The sequence below is a fragment of the Thunnus albacares genome, chromosome 10, assembly GCF_914725855.1.
Source record: "Thunnus albacares chromosome 10, fThuAlb1.1, whole genome shotgun sequence".
NCBI classification, from domain to species: Eukaryota; Metazoa; Chordata; class Actinopteri; order Scombriformes; family Scombridae; genus Thunnus; species Thunnus albacares.
The window spans coordinates 29,996,666-30,016,563 of NC_058115.1; the positions used below are offsets into that span (position 1 = coordinate 29,996,666).

Consider the following 19,898-nt stretch of genomic DNA (forward strand, 5'->3'; position numbering starts at 1 on the left):
GTAAAACTGTTGACAGGACACCTTGAACTGCAAACAATGTCAGTTATGACTCTTTCTATTATGAACTTTTGATCCATGGAGGTTTTATATTTGTAAAACTTTCCCTGAGCTGAGAAAAATGATTTAAAAGTCTGTGACATCATCACAATGTAAAGTCTATGGGCCCAGCGGGGGAAACACTACTGCGCATATTCAGTGGGCCACACAATGCGGAAGCAAACCCGGAAGCTAGAAACTTTTTTTGGCGTATGCGCCAGCTGAGCAATTTCTATAGAACTGAATGGGTGTCATTTTTAGTCCTTTATCCAGCTCTTATAATACATCCATGGTTTCATTCAGTTGTGTCACCTCTGTGAGCAAGCTTGCTAGCTAGCTAGCTAATTAGCTTATAGACGAGCCAGGAGAGAAAATGAGTGAGAGAGCGAAGAGGAAAGGACAGAAGAAAACCTGTAAAAGCAGGAGTGGAGAGTTGGTGAGAAGAGGACAGAAATGGAAGTCTGGATTTGAAGAGTGAGGATGGGAGACGAAAGAAGGGAGTGAAAGAGAAAGTGAGGAAAAGAATGAAGGAGAGAATAGGAGATGAGATGTGAAAACTTGAGGAGAAAGCAGGTGAAGAGGTGAAGAGGAAGAGAAATGAAAATGTGTTGAGAAGAAAGGAGCGAAGAACAGAACGAGTAAAGGTGAGCAGAGGTGCCAGACGCAGATATAAGGGAATAAGATATGCATTTAATCTTTTTTGCACATTAAGTTTATGATCAGAAATCTTGATACTTTTTTCTTTTATATTTTCTCCTTTCAGTAAAGGACATTAAATGAGTGCAGCTGAGAGAGTGAGAGAAGAAGAAAAGCAAAGCAAAGGGGAACAAAGTAACCAGGAGTTGATCAAATAAAGTACCATAATATGATGATATATACCCATGTTGTTTATCCTACCATGCTATTCCCTGAAGAAATCTAATATAATTGGCCTAAAATTAAATTCAGAGTATTGAAGATCACATTTACTTGGCATTGTTGTTTAGAGCAGCCCGGATTATTATGGGATGGATTCAAATATAGCAGATTTGACAGCTAAACATTAATTCTGTGAACTCTAATCCAGCATAGTATAACAAAAATAGGTTTCATGATAAGTAATGTTGTTTGGGCCAAAGTCCTACCGTACCTTTGTTATGTAACTTAAAAATAGTGGTAAATAGTAAGTAATCAAACAGTTTTTGCCTGTTTTTCGGTGGCTGCAGTGATTTGTTGTGTTATGGTTTAAGAATGATGAAGACAGTTGGAGAACAATTAGATACAAAATAGGATTCAGGCTCTACAGGATGATTTTTTTTCTCAATTATCATGTTTTTCCCCAAATGATGTACAGATTTTTTAGGCATTCTGTTATTTCAAATGGCTTGAAACATAGCGCATATTGCTGCAGGAAATGGGAAAAAAATCTCCAAGGGGGAGACCGGACACCCCTGGGTTTGGGCTAAGCCAAGAATGTGTACAACATCTGGCTCCACCATTCTTCAAATGCAGCCTCTTTTCCCGAATTTGGAGGATCCAGTGAATCCTTCAGGACACTCTTTATTAAGTTTTAATATATTTTCAGATGAGAAAGTGACCATTTAGACTCCCAATATGTGATCATCCAAATAACACCTGTTTAGAAATTTGCTCCATTTTTTAATATTGAAGTAAAGTTAGGGTTATGTTAAATATGAAATTATATGATATTGCCAAAGTTAAATGACATTAGACATATAAACTATGCTAACTAACTGTTGTTAACTAGCTAATGTTAACATTATTGTTGGCACAGTTTAACCAATCTTAATTTAGCTGGCCATGGTCCTCTCTCATCCTGAGACAAATCATGTGACGATGCCGGTGTTGAAGTATCTCCATTTCCTCTAATAAATGGTAAAACAAACATTTTTTTTTTTTTTTTTAAATTTTATGGCTCCATTTCCACTAGCTGTGTCCAGATTGTCAACTACAGCTGTCAAAGTTGCCAGTCGACAGACAGCTGGTGACGCAAATAGAAATCCTCTGTAGACCAAGGAGGACGTGGTCTACAAAGATGTGTCCTTCGCGGTCCTGAATCCTGAATCGGATCCCTTGTTGTCTTGTTGTTGTACTTTTGAGTGAGCTAGGCTAACTGTTTCCTTTAGCTGTCAGCGTATGTGCTAAGATGGGCTGGAAGAGTGTCAAACCTGCATGTAAAATAAAGAGAAGAGAAAGAAGATGAAGGATAAAGAAAGACTTTCCTAACTGGCGACTTTATTTTAAAACTGCTAAAACTCTCATCAGTCAAAGCACCAGTCTGTGTGTGTGAGGAGACAAGAGACTGTTTTTGTCCCTCAAGGACATTTGTCCAGATTACTTCCTTAGCTGAACACACACACACACACACACACACACACAAAAGGCTTTGGCAGAGATAGGTACAGTGAGTCCATAAGATAAACCTCTCATTAAGAAGCTCAGTCCAGATTGGATGACGTCATGTGTGGACTGGTCTAGACTGGATACACTGGTAACCTGTCTGTCTCGCTCAGTCTCCCTGCCAACCAACCAAAACAGAAAACAAAAATATACAATTAATTTAATTTCCAGTTGAAGATGTCATCCGTATCGGCATATTGGTGGCATGAATTACATTTAATTCACTAACTATGGTCATCTGAGATCCCATAAACACATTAAGTTTTCACAAATTCCTCTAGAATTTTTTCCTACACATTTTCTTTAAGCATTTTTCACCTCTTTTATTATATATAATAATTTTTATATTTCTTTTTTAACTTTCTCCTGCTATATCCTTTCTCCTTGTCTTGTCTTATCGCCTCATCTCTTTTTGCTGTGTACACACAAATTCTTGCTTGTTTTGTATATTTCTTCAGTGCCAAAGAAGTTTGTCCCTGATAAACAATATGCATCCCATCTATCATATGTTTGGGTATGTGAGTATATGAATGTGCGTGTCCGTGTGTGTGTGTTGATGTGTATCTGTGTGCATGTCCACCTATATATTATGTCTGCACATGTGGACAGCCTGTGATATGCCAAGATTTATACCAAAGTCAATACACATCAATCCCAAAATGCATTTTCTTCTTCCTGTGTGTATATGTCTGTGTGTGTGTGTGTGTGTGTGTGTGTGTGTGTGTGTGTGTGTGTGCACGCTAACAGCTCTCTCGTCCCTCAGACTGAATTCATGCTGCTCCCCTCTGGTCGTCTATTAAATATGAGCGTCAGTATCTGGATGGCAAGCTGCTGCCAGCTGCAGCCACACTGTGTTTGGTGATGAGGTGATTCGGAGTTCAAAGAAGTGAAAATTTATTTTTGGGGCGCTTTTTTATCAAAACAGTAAGAACACATAACATGAACCAATTTTCCTTAAAAAAGTCAAGTAAAGTTTCACTCTTTCTTCTGTCCGGCTGCGTCTTCTGTAGGAAAGAGAGTTTTGTCGCCTCTCTGATAAGAAGGAATGAGCTACCGACACAATCAAATTACCTAAAAAAAAATAGTTTGACATTTTGGGAAATATGCTTATTCACTCTCTGGAGGAGATTGATACTAATTTAGATATCTGTCAGTTAAGTATAAGGCTACAGCCAGAAGCCGGTTAGCTTAGCTTAGCACAAAAACAAGGCAGAAACAGCTAGCTTGGCTCTTTCCAAAGGTAATCTGTCTACCAGCACCTCTAATTAATTTGCCGTTTTAGGGGTGTGTGTCTCCTCCAAATGGCAAATACCACAGATTGAAGCTGAAAACATTGCAGAAGTACCTTAAAGTGCCACCGAAGGCCGCTAGATGCTCAAACTGGTTCTAGAAATTAGTTATTTTCTTTCAACAAGTCATTATGGTCTCAATCGCTAAAATTTGGCCCTCTAATAAGTGTGCTGGTGGTCATTCTGGAAATTATTACTCCATTAGTAAGATTTGAAGACTTATAGTAGCTCTGATGTCGGCCGTGTGGGTGTTGATTGACAGCTGTGATTGACAGTCGGGACTCACACTGAGTTGGACTTTAATTGTTGAAATATTACACTTAGTTTATTGTTACCTGATTATGATACCTGCCCTGTTAGCACAATTTAGCTAAAGTAGCTAACATTAGCCCAGGTGTGCAGCGCTCGGTATTCCCAGTAAGCTAGCGTTAGCTTCGGTCCGAGGTAGGGCGTGTTTCCAGAGAGTGAGAGGCAACATCCTGCACTCCTTATTTGAGAGGTCCTGGCCCCAAACAGAAAAGATGGCGCCAACTGTAAGCTGCAACTCTGGGCTTCAAACTGACTCAAATGCAAACCAATGGGTTACATTTGAGTCCTCGCTACGTCCATCTTTATAAGCAGTCTATGGTTTCCTCTCCTCTTTGCTTCATTTCTCCTGCTTTTTATTGACTGACTCATCACCTCGCTGTCTTCTCATCTCCTGGCTTGCTTCCTAACTTCCTAAAAATCTAAGTGAGTTGTTATGTAACTCAAAAAAAGTGGCTTAGATTTTCTAGCTGAACTGCTGGCTTGTTTACAACCATCTGACCGCTCATGTAATGTCACCATATTCCTGTAACTTAGTGAGTACTGTTTTATCATATATCCTTTATTTCTATAGCACTTTTCAAAAACAAGTTTTGAAAAAAGTGCTTCACAGAAATAAAACCAAAAATATGCAGCGCAATTACAAATTACAAGAAGTTCAACGCAATCAAGAAATTAAAAAAATCAATACAAATTCTTGAAATGGATTTTTTATTTTAACCGAAATGATGGCCCAAACTGTCAAAATGAGAAAGTTCCAGTAAACCAAGAACGTCCTTTAAATAACTTCAAATTAAAGTTGTTTTTTTTGGTTATTGCTCCTAAAAAATAAGCTAATACTTAAAGGCCTTGCACACTCACACAGGTGTTTTCAGTTTTTCTTGCTGATTAGACTCAGGTTGAAGGTGGGTGGAGCTATGCTGGAGTTAGTTGGATCTCTGCATGTTCACATCCTGTTTGTTTCATTAGACAAAGTCATGCAAATATGACCTTATGACCAAAATATCTTCCAGATGGTACGGTTACATTTTGTATATATACAATGATTTACTGTATATCATAAAATGTATACCATTATACTTAAGTGTCTGCATGAACTATGATCACTCACAACAGTTCTCATGCTCCGTTTGACCTCGTTGTTTGGTTGTAAACAGGCTGATGATGAATGGGTGGACGGACGGCGAGGGGGGCGTGGCTTCTATACTATATGTACTATGAAAGGGACGCACACGCAGTCACATAAAGGAAAACACATCAACATAAACATCCACACGTTTCCCAGTGACATCACATATATCAGAGTGTAAAAGAACAGATGAGTGTGTGAATGTGGGGCTATGTGTGAGTGTGTGTGTGTGTGTGTGTGTGTGTGTGTGTGTGTGTGTGCTGCCCTATTTCCAAATAGATCAATACTGTTTTATAAATTAGTCTTGAGGGCTTTCACATTCCACTTACATGGTGAAATGGAGTGTTGACCTCTGGTTCAATATGCATGTGTACATACATATTATACATGTAGGTGTTAAAGTGTGAGCATTGTGCTTGTGTGTTCAGGTGTTTTAGCAAATATGAACCTCTATTAGGCTGCAACTAACAATTATTTTCATTATCAATGAATCTGACAATTATTAAGATGATTAATAATCGATTGTTTAGTCTATAAAATGTTGAAACATTGTGAAAAAATTCCATTCATTATTTCTCAGAGCCCACAGTGATGTCTTCATTTTGCTTGTTTTGTCTGATTAACAGTCCAAAACCAAAATATATTCAATTTACTGTTAGATATGACAAAGAAAAGCAAAATATCTTCACATTTGAGAAGCTTAAACCAGCAAATATTTGGCTTTTTTGATTGGAAAAATGACAAAATTGTTAAATAATCATCAAAATAGTTTAATTTCAGGTCGAAATCAATTAAAAATCAATTAATCGACTAATCATCATAGCTATAATCTCTACAGTTTAATAAATGCCCGTGTCTTTATCTAGTGTAAGAGTGTGTGTGTGTGTGCGTGCATGGAGTTGTGTGTGTTTATAGGTGTTTATGATTAGGTGAAAGTGTACATTTGTGCTTTTGTGTTTATGGATGTTGTGTGTGTATATGTGTGTGAATGCATGTCACTATGGACTTTTTAAATCCGTATGTTTATGTGGGGTCATGAGCGTGTGTGTGTGTGTGTGTGTGTGCGTGCATGTGTGTGTGTTGTTGTTGTTACAGTGTTGAATATGTGAACTGGTTTTACTTTTTGTTTGTCTTATCAGGTTAAACTCTGAGCTGAAACACTAACCGACGCTGAGAGCTTATCAGTGCAGCGAGTTGAAAATTAACTGTACAACTGGAACACATTGTAATTAAATTAATCTCTTCACTTATAGAAAAGTAATTACGCTGTTATATCTCATCCATTGAGCCGACGCTCTCGCCTGCCTGAGAATCTCAGTTTTGCCGAGTTGATGCAATTTTTCAAAGTTATAATCCTCAAGAGTTCATGTCTGATTGATTCGGTTACTTTGGTAACAGAAAGTGTGGTTTAACACTGCAGCAAACAGTCCTTGAGAAGCTACTTTGTGAGAAATATAGCAACATTTCCTTTGAGTGTTTCATCGTGTTTCACCAATTGAATGCTTTTAATTTTTAAATTTTTCTATTTTGTCTTAACTTAGATGAAAAAAAAAAGTTCTTGTACTCTGTAGTGTTTTACTCCAAAATACATTTTTGCATCCTGAAGAAGAGTTTTTTTGAATAATTCCTCAATTATTACAGCATCAATAAGATACATTTATAAACAGTAACTTTTTGAGTGGATGACATTCACGCATCATTTCCTGTGAATTCCTCGTGTGTAGGTACAGCAGGTGACACCGTGTTTTTCTGCAGCCCTTCACGGGTCAACAGCAGAGTTCACAGTGCTCAGGGTGAGGATAATCCAGATGGGGAGAAAATGAGTAAAATATGCAAAATTAAACTTGTCCACTAACTGGATGAGTCAGATTATCAACAGATTGATCAATGACTATGTAGGAAAAGAGTTGAATGAAGACAGAATTTCAGAGGAAATGCATAAATAAATAACTGAAAAGGTAAATAAGGATAACTGAGCAATTCACAAACCATTATTCAGGTGAAAGTCCAGGTTAAACAAAGCACCCTGAAGGATTTTCAGAGTTTCAGCGCGCTGACAACAGACGAGAGGAAAGTGTTCATGTGATGCTGAAAAAAAAGTTGTGGAATGACAGAAGAGAGGAAACGAAAGCAGCGAGTGTGAAAGCTCCTGTCTTGTTGTGTTTCTTGTTGACAAGAAGACTGCGGTGCTGATGATAGATGACACATTCGGGGTCAAAGGTCACGGTGACTGACAGCTCAGGCCAGACATGTGCACAGCTTCCGGCCTGACAGCGGTGACAGACAGGCGGAGAGACGACCGGTAGGCGAGCGGCTGGATGTCAGGATCAAGGATTGAAACTGGGAGGTGTCAGTCTGCCGTATTGACCAGTTCTGCCGGTGTGAGGATGATGATGATGATGATGATTTTTATTTATTTAACCTTTATTTAACCGGGAAAAGTCTCACTGAGATTAAAAATCTCTTTTACAAGAGCGTCCTGGCCAAGACAGACATAAAAACACATATAATAATTTACAATGAAAATAAAGAATAAATTACAGAATCATAAATGATGATGATGATGATGATGATGACAAAGAGGATGAGTGAGCAGCTAAAGGCACCATTATACTCCATCAGAACTGCTAGTTGGACGGGAGAACAGCTTTGGAAACTCGGCTGTGTCCAACAATTTCTGTAACTTTCCGAAATCACCGATGCGTACACTCTGCACACTTCAGAGTGCACTTGGGGCGGCTGTGGCTCAGGAGGTAGAGCGGGTCGTCCACTAATTGGAAGATTGGTGGTTCGATTCCCGGCTCCTCTAGTCCACATGCTGATGTGTCCTTGGGCAAGACACTTAACCCCAAATTGCCCCTGATGGCTGTGCCATCAGTGTATGAATGTGTGTGAATGGTTAGCTTCCTCTGATGGGTAGGTTGGGACCTTGCATGGTACCCATTCAGCGTGTGAATGGGTGAATGTGATTCGTAGTGTAAAAAGCGCTTTGAGTGGTCGGAAGACTAGAAAGGCGCTATACAAGTACAGTCCATTTACCATTCACACTCTAGCTCTTTTTTTTTATGGAGACTTGTAGTAGTTCAGGCAGGCATGGAAGTCAGTTTATAGTCACATGTGTCATACAACCTCCTTGAAATCATATATGTTCATGACCTATTTCTCTCAACAGGCGGTACAACAATGCTGAGTTCTGCCCGTCACTGCAACACCGGCCTACTCCTGTATTAACATTAATTTGTTTGTGATTTTTTTAATGTTTCTTTTTAATGTTTTCATCAAATGTCTCAGCCTCTGCCACGGGGGGTTTTATGAGCTCAGGCTTCCTTACATTTGTTCCAGTAGAGACACGCCAGCAAACTAAAATGCATGTTGTTACAGTAAATGGTTAAATCTTGACGTGAGTATCCTGACTGAACTCTTTCTGACTGTTTTTGTTTGTACAGTGGAGAACAACACTGTTAATGCCCTCCAGGAGAGGCTGTCTTAAAATGTGCGCTGTCATCCCCGTTTTTAAACAATTTCTCCTTCCCCTCTGCGACGACAGGCTGTTCACCTCGCCATCGAGTGTGTCTTTTCTAGTTATAATGCGGCCCTTAATGTTCTTGAGTAACTGCCTATTTGGTTGTATATTAAAATGAATCAGTGCACATTAGCAGATGTAATCATAGTAACAGAAGTACCAGTGCTTGTAGTGGTAATGGTGGAACAAGTGACAGTAGTAGTGGTACCAGGAAACATGGTGGGGTTATTACTAACAGTATTTGTCGTAGCAGTAATAATAGTATCAGTAAGACAATTAGGAGAAGCAGAAGTAGCACAGTAATAGCAATAGAAGTGACAGCAATAGTCATGTAAGTAGTTGGCCTACTGGTTGTTTGAGTAGTTATATAATGGAAATTAATGATAATAGTGACAGTAAAAGTAGTAGTAGTATTATAGATGGGCTTTGACAGTGGTGGTGGTGAAGTGGTGGAGGGGTGATGCAGAGAAGCAGCGTAGACTGCAATTACAGCAGAAAGACAGAGCAAGTATGGTGATTCAAATATCCCTCAGCTAAGATGATCATTGGATGTTCGAAAAGCCCGCGAACAGTTTCAGGAGAGATTATTGAATAGTGACCGATAGGTGGAGCTACACAGTGATGATGAAATAAAATGTTAATTGTCTTCCTGCTCGAACTAAACTTCATTAATCATGCACTGTAGGCCTAACAGCAACAGAGGTAGTAATGATAGTAACAGTAAGTTGTAATGCTTGTTGTATTTTTAACATTTTAAGTTGATCTGTTGAACTTGTTGGCAAACAGTTGCTTATTTCCACATCCAGCAGTCTGTCCACATCCAGTTTTTGCTGTCAACCAACTCCTGAGGGAAATAGCTGGCTCTTTAGCTGCTAAATGCTCCACTGTGTTCACCAGCTAGTCGCTAACTTTGTCTATTTGCCCTTTGGTGCTGAGCAGGTAGTGTACAGTGGGTTTTAAGAGCTTTTTCTCTGGAAACAGCTGCCTGCTGCAGCCGCTGAGAGTGAAACGAAACAGTGAAGTTGCAGCTGGACGGCTAAACAATGAGCTGAAACTCGCTATATAAAGCTGCGTGAAGCCGAGAGGAGCTGCAGAGTCGCTGATAATTCTCTGTAGGTTCATTGCCACGAGTGACGCCTCTCACATTACACACCGTCATTTTATCCCTTGTTATTATATAACTTGTAGCAGTAATGGCATTAGCATCATACTTGTAGCAGCGGTATTACAGTTTGTGGCAGAAGCAGTAGTTGCAATACTGGTAGTAATTATAACAGTTGTATCAGTGAAGGTTACAGTAAAGCAGCTCTAGTACTAATAGTAGTAGTAGTAACAATAATAATAGTATTAGATAACAGTAATAATAGTATTGAATGGAAGAAAAGCAAACAGTCTGTCAGTCTGTTAATCTGCAGAGTTCCTGCAGTGGTCAGATGTTGAACTTTCCGCCCTTTTTAGCCAGATGATGATGCTCTAATCCCACATGTGAAATCTGAACACACGCACAAACACATCGGCCATAATTCATCTCATGAATCCAGATAGCCTTTGACATGGAGTCATTATATTCATTGTTAAGAGATTTAGATGGAGATACTCTGTTTCTCTCTCTCTCTCTCACTTCAGTGGCCAAACTGTTCACCAAATGATGTAAAATAAATACACAGTGTACTGTAACTTACAATAAAGCATAATCTCCATTAAAAAAATTTACAGAAAACAAGAACAAATACAGGACAATAAGATATAATCTATAACTTTCATAATAATAAATGCTTTGCTTTCCTCAAAGATATATCTTAAGACTCATGCTTTTAACCAGTAGTTTGGTATTTAATTTAATTTTGTGAGTGTTTCCATCTTTTAAGTGTTAAAATGTTTTTTCAATGCAAATCTATGTAAAACAGTTTGAGCTGCATATTATGTATGAAAGGTGTTACAAATGGGGGTTTAGTATTTTTATGGATTATTTACTTTTAAAGCATGTGATTCTCATTTTTGAGAACATGTAGGTCAATAAGGATATATAGAGGTATTGTACAGTGTGTGTGTGTGTGTGTGTGTGTGTGTGTACCTGCATTACATGGAGGGAGGGGTTAATGAGTAAACCACAGGTCTCTCTCTCTCTCTCTCTCTCTCTCTCTCTCACACACACACACACACACACACACACACACACACCATTGACCTCTGTGACTCTCGGTCTCCTGCTCGTCCTTCATGCTTTTGCTGCTGCGTGTCGCTCACCCATCCTGCTGCTGATATGCTTACTGCAGCACTTTGTTTCCTCAAAGGCAAACCATTAACAGCAACACAGCAGCATGACACAGAGTATACCCGATAACCGAGCTACACCTCATTAAACCCCCAATACAGACACACACACACACACACACACAAACAAACACACACACACACACAGACACACACAAACAAACACAACTTTGTCAAAACATCAAGTGGTTGGCGATAAGGAGCTGCGATCAACCTGAGTCGCCTTTAAACAAGGATCAAAGTCGCACAGAAACAGCCCAAGGAGGCTCAATTTCTCACCACTCACAAGACTTTGTTAGATCATTTTTCCTGCATCACACATTTGATTTATTATATACATGAATCATGAGCTTCTGTAACAGCCTCCACTCTCCTGGGAAGTTTTTATACCAGATTTTGTTGGGCAATAAGGTCTGGCTCACAGTCGGCGTTCAAGTTCATCCCATTGACTGTATGCAAAGATGGATATAGCGAGGTGTGACATCATCCACTGGTTTGCACTGGAGCCGGTTTGAAGTCCAGAGTTGCTGCTTATGATCGGCAGCTAGGACCTTCCAAATAAGGAGTGCGGGGTCTTGCCTTTCATGCTCTGAAAACACGCCCTGCTACCTTAAACCGAAGCGAACGCTAGCTTACTGGGAACACCAAGTGGTTCACACTGGTGCTAACGTTAGCTACTTAAGCTAACTTGTGCTAACAGGGCAGGTATTTATAACAGACTCAGTGTGAGTGTCGGAGCCAGAGAGAGCAGCAAGTGTCAATCACAGCTGTCAATCAACGCCCATGTGGCAGACACCAAGCTACTATAAGTCTTCAAATCTTATTAACAGAGCAATATTTCCCAAAATGACCACCAGCACACTTATTGTAGGGCCCGAATGTAGCAATTGAGACCATAATGACTTGTTGAAAAAAATAATTGACTTAGTATTTCTAGAGAGAAATTGACGCTTTTTGAATACGAGTCAGTTGGAGCTTCAAGCGGCCATTGGTGGCACTTTGAGGTATTTCTGCTTTGGCTCCAGCCTGAAGCTTCGGTAGTTGCTGTTTGCTTCATCCCAAAGATGTTGGATGCGGTTAAGTTCTTCCAAACCAAACAGACAAAACATTTCTTTATGGACGTGGTTTTGTGCATGTGAGCATGAGTCGTATTGAAACCAGAAAGAGCCAAACACAAACTGTTTGTACTAAGAGGGTTAGCCCAAATTATGAAAGAATTACACAAAAGCATGTGGAAACTGTACAAGTATTTTAATCTACACACTGTCACCGTCTTCCAAAATAACATCACCTTGATTTACGTTGAAGCCTTGGTCCCTGCTGCTACATTGAGTTTTCGTTGAATTAGGTTTTGCTGGCACTGAGAGTTTCCGTCATGTGACCGGCTATGTGTGCGTGTGTGGATAGCGGGGTCGTCTAGTGGCTACCAGCAGAGTTATTGATGCCAGTGACCTTCAGGCCCTGAAATGATGGCGGTCTACTCAATAATAGATTGGACTGCTCTTATGGGGAAAACTGTGTGTGTGTGTGTGTATCAGCAGTATGTGTGAGAGTGAAAGAAAATGACATATATAGCTCTTTATAAGCGCATTTATGAGTGTATATGAGATGTGTTTGTGAAAATGACTTTGAATGTGTGTGTGTGTGTTTGTGCGTCTGCCTGTCTTATATTATATTTTCGCATCTGCATCTGCGGCGTGAATGAGGGAGTGCGGAGGGAGTTCGGGGCAGGTGCTGCATATTTTTCCTTTGAAAGGAGGTGAAAAGAAGTTAAAGAGGCAGGGAGACGCGTGGGGAGGCAATGAAGATCTGACAACGAGGATGGAGGCAGAGGAGGTCAGGTGAATGAGGGAGGGTTAAAGTGCAGTCGGACCAAAAACTGACTTCCCGTTCGTGTCTATGTGGAACAGGGGACACATTCGCTTCTGGATATGAATTGACCTGCCTCCTTCTATCAGATTGAATTTTAACTCATGATATTGCAACGCTCTTCAATGTCCAGCCGGGTTTAAGATAGGCGAGGGATTGATCTCTCATTCAGGAAATATTGTTTGTATATATTCTTCTTTTATAACTGTGCAGTGAAGTAATACAAGAAGCAGAGAAGAAGAGATGCTGGTTGACTGTAGTGAGTGTGAGGACGGTGCCAGAGGATAATGATAGTAAAATGTAGTAAAGGCAGTAAAAGTGCTGTATAATTTACAGCTTTGTTGACAGTTGTTAGTACGCTAACCATCCTAACTCCCACAGTTTATAATTACCACACTACACCATTTCCTGCACCCCCTCCTCTCCCCCTCTTTTTGGCCGCACCATGGAAGTAAACTTCACCAGGCGGATTTGGGTCTGACTGCAAGAAGAGACGGAGGAGGAGGAGGGAAGAGGACGAGGGGTAAATAACACCCTGTTTTAATCGTGCTTTATGATTTGGATTTAAAAAATGGCCAAACCAGCCAACCGATCCAACTCAGTGCTTTCCAGAATGTCTTTTCACAGTCTTATATTGGTGAATTATGCATCTTTAATACATGTGTGGAGAAAGTTGAACCCAGATTACTGGTCTAAAGTTATGATTGAAGGCATTTGGCTGTTTAATTTGTCATTTTTGTGGGAAGTATTGGTATTTATCCCCATGATTTGTCCACATCCACCAGTAGGGTGGGTCAGCTTGCAGTTGTATGAGAATGTGATTGTTGACATGGACTTGCTGATCTCATGTGTTTTGGCCTTTACATTGCTCTACGCTATAGAGTTCAGTCCTGTAAAGTCGTATCTTCTCAACAGACAGAACTGATGAGACCTTTGAGTTGCACGGCGAACATCTTTAGTAAACACTAAGTTATTCAACTTTCCTCAGACATTAAATCTGCAGTGTGATTAAGATAAACCCTCACAGGTGGTAGATATCCTCGGTGAAAATACTGTAAAGATCTTATTCTGCTTTCACCTGCTGTCTTGGAAACATAAGTTTGTGAGTTTATGAGCCGTAGGAGTTTTATTGACCTTTGAACTCTTCATCATGGCGGAGTGACTATTTGCCTACACATTGATGGATGAATGTTTCTCCCTGACTGTGTTTCCTTGGCGACGCAACAACATGTCCTGGAGGCTTCATAATGACAGTTTGGCAGGTAAATTATAAACACACAGTTTGAAAGCATGATTGACTGATTATAGGAAACACCTGAACTCGAAATCTCTAGGATTTAGCTTTAGGAGTTCAAATATTCTTCAGGTATAAATGTATATTTCTATCTGATGAAGATGCCTCTTCATGCAGGTACTGTATTTTAGGGGCTTCAAACCAGAAGGGAACCCCAGGGCTCACATAAAACACGCTAGAGGGAATAAACTTTATATCCTGAATGATATCAGAATCCTACAGGAGGAGTTGAAGGAAGTAGCTACTGAAAGAGTAAAGTGGCAGAAAATGGATGGATGGATGGGAAAGTGTATTTGGAAAGTGTCAGCTTAAATATAAGTATATATTCAGGCACATACCTGCTTAATGTGGGCCAATTTTACCATTAAATGGTTACTGTTAAAAGGTAAAGAATGTGGATTTAGGTAACTTGTTTAAAAGGCAAGAGTTGTGTACCGCCAATCCACATCGAAAGTGTTTTAGAAGCGTTTTGGATGTCTGTCATTATCTATTTTATCAAATATATGAATCCGCTCTGACTCCGAGCATCAACCCGGGTTTGTTAAACACTCTTTATTTCTCCCTTGTTGTGTGTAGTGAAGCATAATCTCCACAGACAGCTGTTTAAACCATATAAATCTCCCTCTGTTTATATGTTCTGAGTTTATTAACGGTATCTATATTGATTGGTGAAGGTTTGTTGGTTTCATTACAGACAGATTCTCCTCACCTGCTTACAGCGGGTGAGGAAATAAAGTCAATGAATCGATAAATAGAAACAATGTTAATTTCTTCCCCCTGGAGTCTACGTGGAGACTATTTTGGTTCAGTACGTTTCTGCCAGTTTCTGCAGTCAGCAGCCTGGTGAAGACAGTTTGGCTGAACCAGATGCTGCTGACAGACAGCTGGTTCTGTGGACAGAGATGTTATCGGTGCGGATTGAACGGATAAAACGTTTCAGTAGCGCTCATGTCTTGCTCTCTGTGTGGATTCCCGGTAAATGTCTGAAAGCCACTGGCATCCTTTGAAGGACGCTTTGAAGCTTTTACAAGTTGGCCCCTGTTTTGTTTGTTCTGTGTCCTCCTGTGTGTTTAATGTTACTTAATTACACATTTCAGCCAATAATATCACACTACTCCACTGATTGAAAGGTTTGAGGTAAGAAATATGCTTGCAAAGACAGGGAAGAAATACAATTAGCAATGCAGGTTTCAAACTTTTCACAAAACTGGCTTTGCAAATATTTTAGAGGAAATGCACTCAACATGTTTATTATAGGAAAACTCCACTGGGCATCTTTAATTTATTGCAGTCCATCATGCAACTGATTTATATTACGGGACAATTCGGCATGGGAAAGGCAAGCAGTTTTAAAAATCCCCTTTGCAACTTGAGATACTCACTTACTTGCACAATATAAAATATTCTCTGAAACCCACAAAGTCAACTTTGTCGAAGAAAAGACCTCTCAGCACTTCTTTACACAGGAAATGAATTGAATTTCGTGCTACTGTTTGTTGCTGTCAGTCTGAATTGAGCGTAGGAGGAGCAGAAGGTAAAAGCAGGTGACGGGGAACTGAGGTGAGGAAAAAGAGGAGGAGGAGGAGGAGGAGGAGGAGGTGAAGAGGAACAAGGAAAAGCAGGGCCGCTATGTATGTATTAGTCATCTGAGATTTAGAGTGAAGTTCTGCTTTACTGTGCGAGTCACTGCTCGACTGGAGAGACGGATAGATGAGCAGCAGCAGCATCTAAACGGTGCTGAGAGTCTCTACAGCTGAAACTCCACAGTAAGTGAGAGACAGATAAAGAGACAGATGAAATATTTAGTGTAATAATGTTCAGCTACTGTATAATGGAAGGAACTCACAAAGAGGAGGATAGAGACATACGAGGTGACAGAGTGAGAGAAGATGATGTGCTTTATCACATTTTTCTCGTCTGGCATGCCAATAACAAGTCCTCCAACTATAATGACCCATATCAGTGTTTTCTAATCTGGTATCCCTGTGGTTGACGTCAGTATTAACTTTCCAAAACCGGCATTCCAACATTAACGCCCACATGTGATTGGCTACATGTGTAAAGGTGAGAAACTATGCACTTCCTGTCAGTAATGTGGGTCTGTCAGTACGCCGAACAACGACTGTGGTCCAGATCAAAATATCTCAACAACTGTTGGATGGTTGAACATAAAATTTTGTACAGATATCCATCGTCCCCAGAGGATGAATCCTACCAACTCTGGACATCTCTTGACTTTTCCTCTAGTGCCACCGTGAGATTGACAGTTTTGGAGACTATTTGATTGCCCAATTAAAAGGCACTTGCTAGTTTTTTCTGTCCTTTCAATCACATCCTGCAGTCTTCATCAGTGTATGACTCTCTCTCCATTAAGATTATTTGTCAAACTGCTATTTCCAAGGCCAAGAATGACTTTCACAATGTCCTTGGTTAAAGAAAGATCAAGGTCATGGTTTAAACGAAATCAATGTTGATAGAAAACAAGTCTCTCCCAAGTATCCTCAGATTGCTTCCACTTGTTTTGTCCAACAGTCAAAAATTTTACAATCAAATAAAACAGAGTAAATCTTCACATTTGAGAAGCTGTAACCAACAAATCTTTATCTTTGGTATGTTTTAGTATGTTTGGTTGATATTTTATCTATGATCTTGAATATGAGTTTCTATTGTAGATAAAGCACGGGAGCAAGCTGATGAATCATATTTGTGAAAATTTCAAACATGCATGGGAAAGTATTTCATTTAAACTTGAAGCTACTTGGGTGGAAATTTAAGAGGAATTCTGAGATTATCAGGGTTCAAGTGATGACTGTGCTTTATGTTGCCGTAGCAACAGAGTGACCGAAACTCTCAGAAAAAAAAAACAAGAAAGATAAACTTGAGTTGATGGGAGAGTGCGGGGAGACGGGAGGTGTGTGTGAGTCACTCTTCAAACAACTCAGGTCGGTTCTCTTCGTGCCTTTCATAACTGAAATATGAACTCACACACCTTTGAAGAAGCAACGGCGCTGCGAGAGTGGAGAAGACCCAGAGCAGCGCTGTACGTGTGTGTGTGTGTGTGTGTGTGTGTGTGTGTGTGCACTAGTACTGCAGCAAACTCTGGTGAGTAATACTACTGTGTAACACAAGTCTCCACTGTTTCTCATTAGCACTGAGAATTTTGTTTTGGCTTCAGAATTGAAACATCATCATTAAATATTAATTGTGACTCGAGGAATGATTACACCAAGAAAAACTAAAAGAAATGTTTGTTTACTGAAATTTACTGACTTACTACTCTTTCTCCTTTTCAAACTGACATTTTCCACACAGTTTAGAAACATAACTTAATATTTAGCTTTCTTTAATTAAATCTTTACTTACATTTACATGAATTCATAGCTGAGCAACAGTAAAGCAAATCACAATCAGTTTTCTTGATAATTAAACCCTGAGCACAACAACAATCTCCATATAAACACTGTAATATAAATACAATCTGTGGAAATGTGTATAAAACCGCTGATGTACTCACCAAGAGGGACGGCTCATCCTGATTGGCTGATGCCATCGCCTGGGAGCCAAACGAGTGGTGCACCCTCTTCTGACTGACAGGTGTGTGAACGGCAGCCAATCAGAGCCAAGGTCAGATGGTGAGATGGGCAGATGAGAGTGATGTGGGAAGGAGGATTTGTAGTTTGTTCACTGAGTGGGAAACGTGTGTGTGTGTGTGTGTGTGTGTGTGTGTGTGTGTGTGTGGCGAGGTGCTAAGAGTGCTGTCACAACTACCAAAGCATGCTAAGTGTTTCAGTTTCATTTTAAGATCACTGGTATGTCTGACCTCTCGCACCAATCCACCTGCCAACTCTCTCTCTCTCTCTCTCTCTCTCACACACACACACACAAACAACAACTTCAAAGCTAATTTAAAACATCTTTAATAGAGATTCAAAAGAGGCCGTGAGAGACTATTCCAGATCTTTGGAGGCCTCCTGCTCTCTGTGTCCAGCCCGGCTCGGTGGACTGTCAGCGACAACTGGTCAGCAGACCTCGGGCTGTGAACTGGAATGCATGGACGAGAAGGTCAGCAATGTAGAAAGGAGCCAGGCCTGCCCACGTCCTACACTGTAAAACTTTAAAATAAAAGGCCACAGGAAAAAAAATGGGCACAGAGATGGAAAAAAATGGGAAATATTACAGTGAAATAATAATGTAAAATGTCTGTTTGTTCGACATTGCGGCATGTTTACATCCGGGACAATCTGTTCAACAGTAAATCTGCATAATTAAGTTGCAATAAAAATACAAACTCGCATTCGAGGAATTGAATCAGGTAGTTGGAAAAGTGTCTAAATGTCAAACAAAGTGCAAATATACAGTAAGAGAGGACTTTATCATTTCTATGTGATTGTCAAACAACATGACTATAAAATATTATTCAGTAATTATTATTATTATCATTCTTTCCCCTCTGAGTTTCTCTCTTTCTGTGCACGTCTCTCATCATATACTAACACTTGTGCTGTCTCATCTCTTATGACACACACACACACACACACACACACACACACACACTTCCCACGGTGAACGCGAAACTTCCTACAGTCCAGGCTGACAGTCATTTAACCTCTCGGTGAAACACAGCCAAAGCTCTTAAAAACTGAGACCTCCATTAACATGCAGGACAGGAGGTACGATCCTAAAAAAAGACGTGTTGGTTCATCTGTGCGTCTCAATGAGAACAACTTGTTTCTCTTTCTGTCCAAAATTAACATCAACACAGGAAAATCCCAACAAAAAGACTCCAATTAGATATTCAACACATTTGCCCAAACTGTCAGAATAGAATTAACCCCGACTCCCAGAAATTACATTTATATTCCGCTAAATGGTTTTTGCCTAATATGTCTGGAAAGGAAAACACAATTGCTGCCTGGAAATGTTTTTTTCCAGCCCAAGAAGCATTCTCATACTGTAGAAGCTGGAGGGAAGCTGGTGGATAATAAAACCTGCAAGGGGAACATCGTGTGATGGACAAAGACAGTCGGAGGAGTTAGTAGGCTAGTTTTTGATAGCCTTGCTAGCTGGTATTGTAACATAAAGGAAACAGTGAAGAGGAGCAGAATAAAACTGTCCCTGGAAAATGAATATATCTCTACTGTAAAAAGGCAAACATAGTAAAGTTTGTTAGTCAACCTGCTGTATTTCTTTCACATATGTTAACTATGGACACATTGTGTTTGGAACAATGCAAAACGTTTGCAAATGTTTAAATGATGAGTAACAAACAAACCTCCCAACATATGCATGAAAACCACATTTAAAGATCCTTCAGTATTCGTTACTTTCCAGTTTCTGTATCATTGTTCTATTGACAGAATTTTCCTGCAGATTCCTTAATATGTGGATCTGTCGCCCACCAACTCTGATCAGAACATGCAGAGAAATATCAGATAATAACAGGGACACAGCTCATTGTCAATTAAATAAAAAAAAAAATTAGCAATAATTTTTAATAATGTTAAAAATTCTTACTAAAATGTGTCCATCATAACTCTTTTAATTAAAAACCCATAAATCAACACTGGTAAACTCATTGCCAGTGTGTCTATAAGAACATAATGTGATCCTCTCCTTGCAGGTTGTTGTTGTCCGTCAAGAGTCTCCGAGTCAGTCGGGTTCAGGCTGATGGGTTCAAGAATGCAGCACTTTATTACCAGAGACTGAGGTTTCCATCTTGCATCCTTTGTGTAGTTATGGATTGTGTGGTTTGGATTAAATACTGAAAAAGTAAAAGCT

The 19,898-nt window shown here is 39.8% G+C and overlaps 1 long non-coding RNA gene across 6 annotated transcripts in view; it reads right to left on the reverse strand.

Moving 5' to 3' along the window:
- Window positions 1-794: 794 nt before the first annotated feature.
- Window positions 795-19,898, reverse strand: part of LOC122990799 — a 28,207-nt gene continuing 9,103 nt past the window's right edge. For all 6 annotated transcript variants that reach the window (XR_006405485.1, XR_006405484.1, XR_006405486.1 and 3 more), the window contains 3 exons: window positions 17,635-18,232; window positions 2,460-2,554; window positions 795-2,204 (listed from right to left, as the gene is read on the reverse strand). This is a non-coding gene — a long non-coding RNA (uncharacterized LOC122990799). The remainder of the gene's footprint in view (window positions 2,205-2,459; window positions 2,555-17,634; window positions 18,233-19,898) is intronic.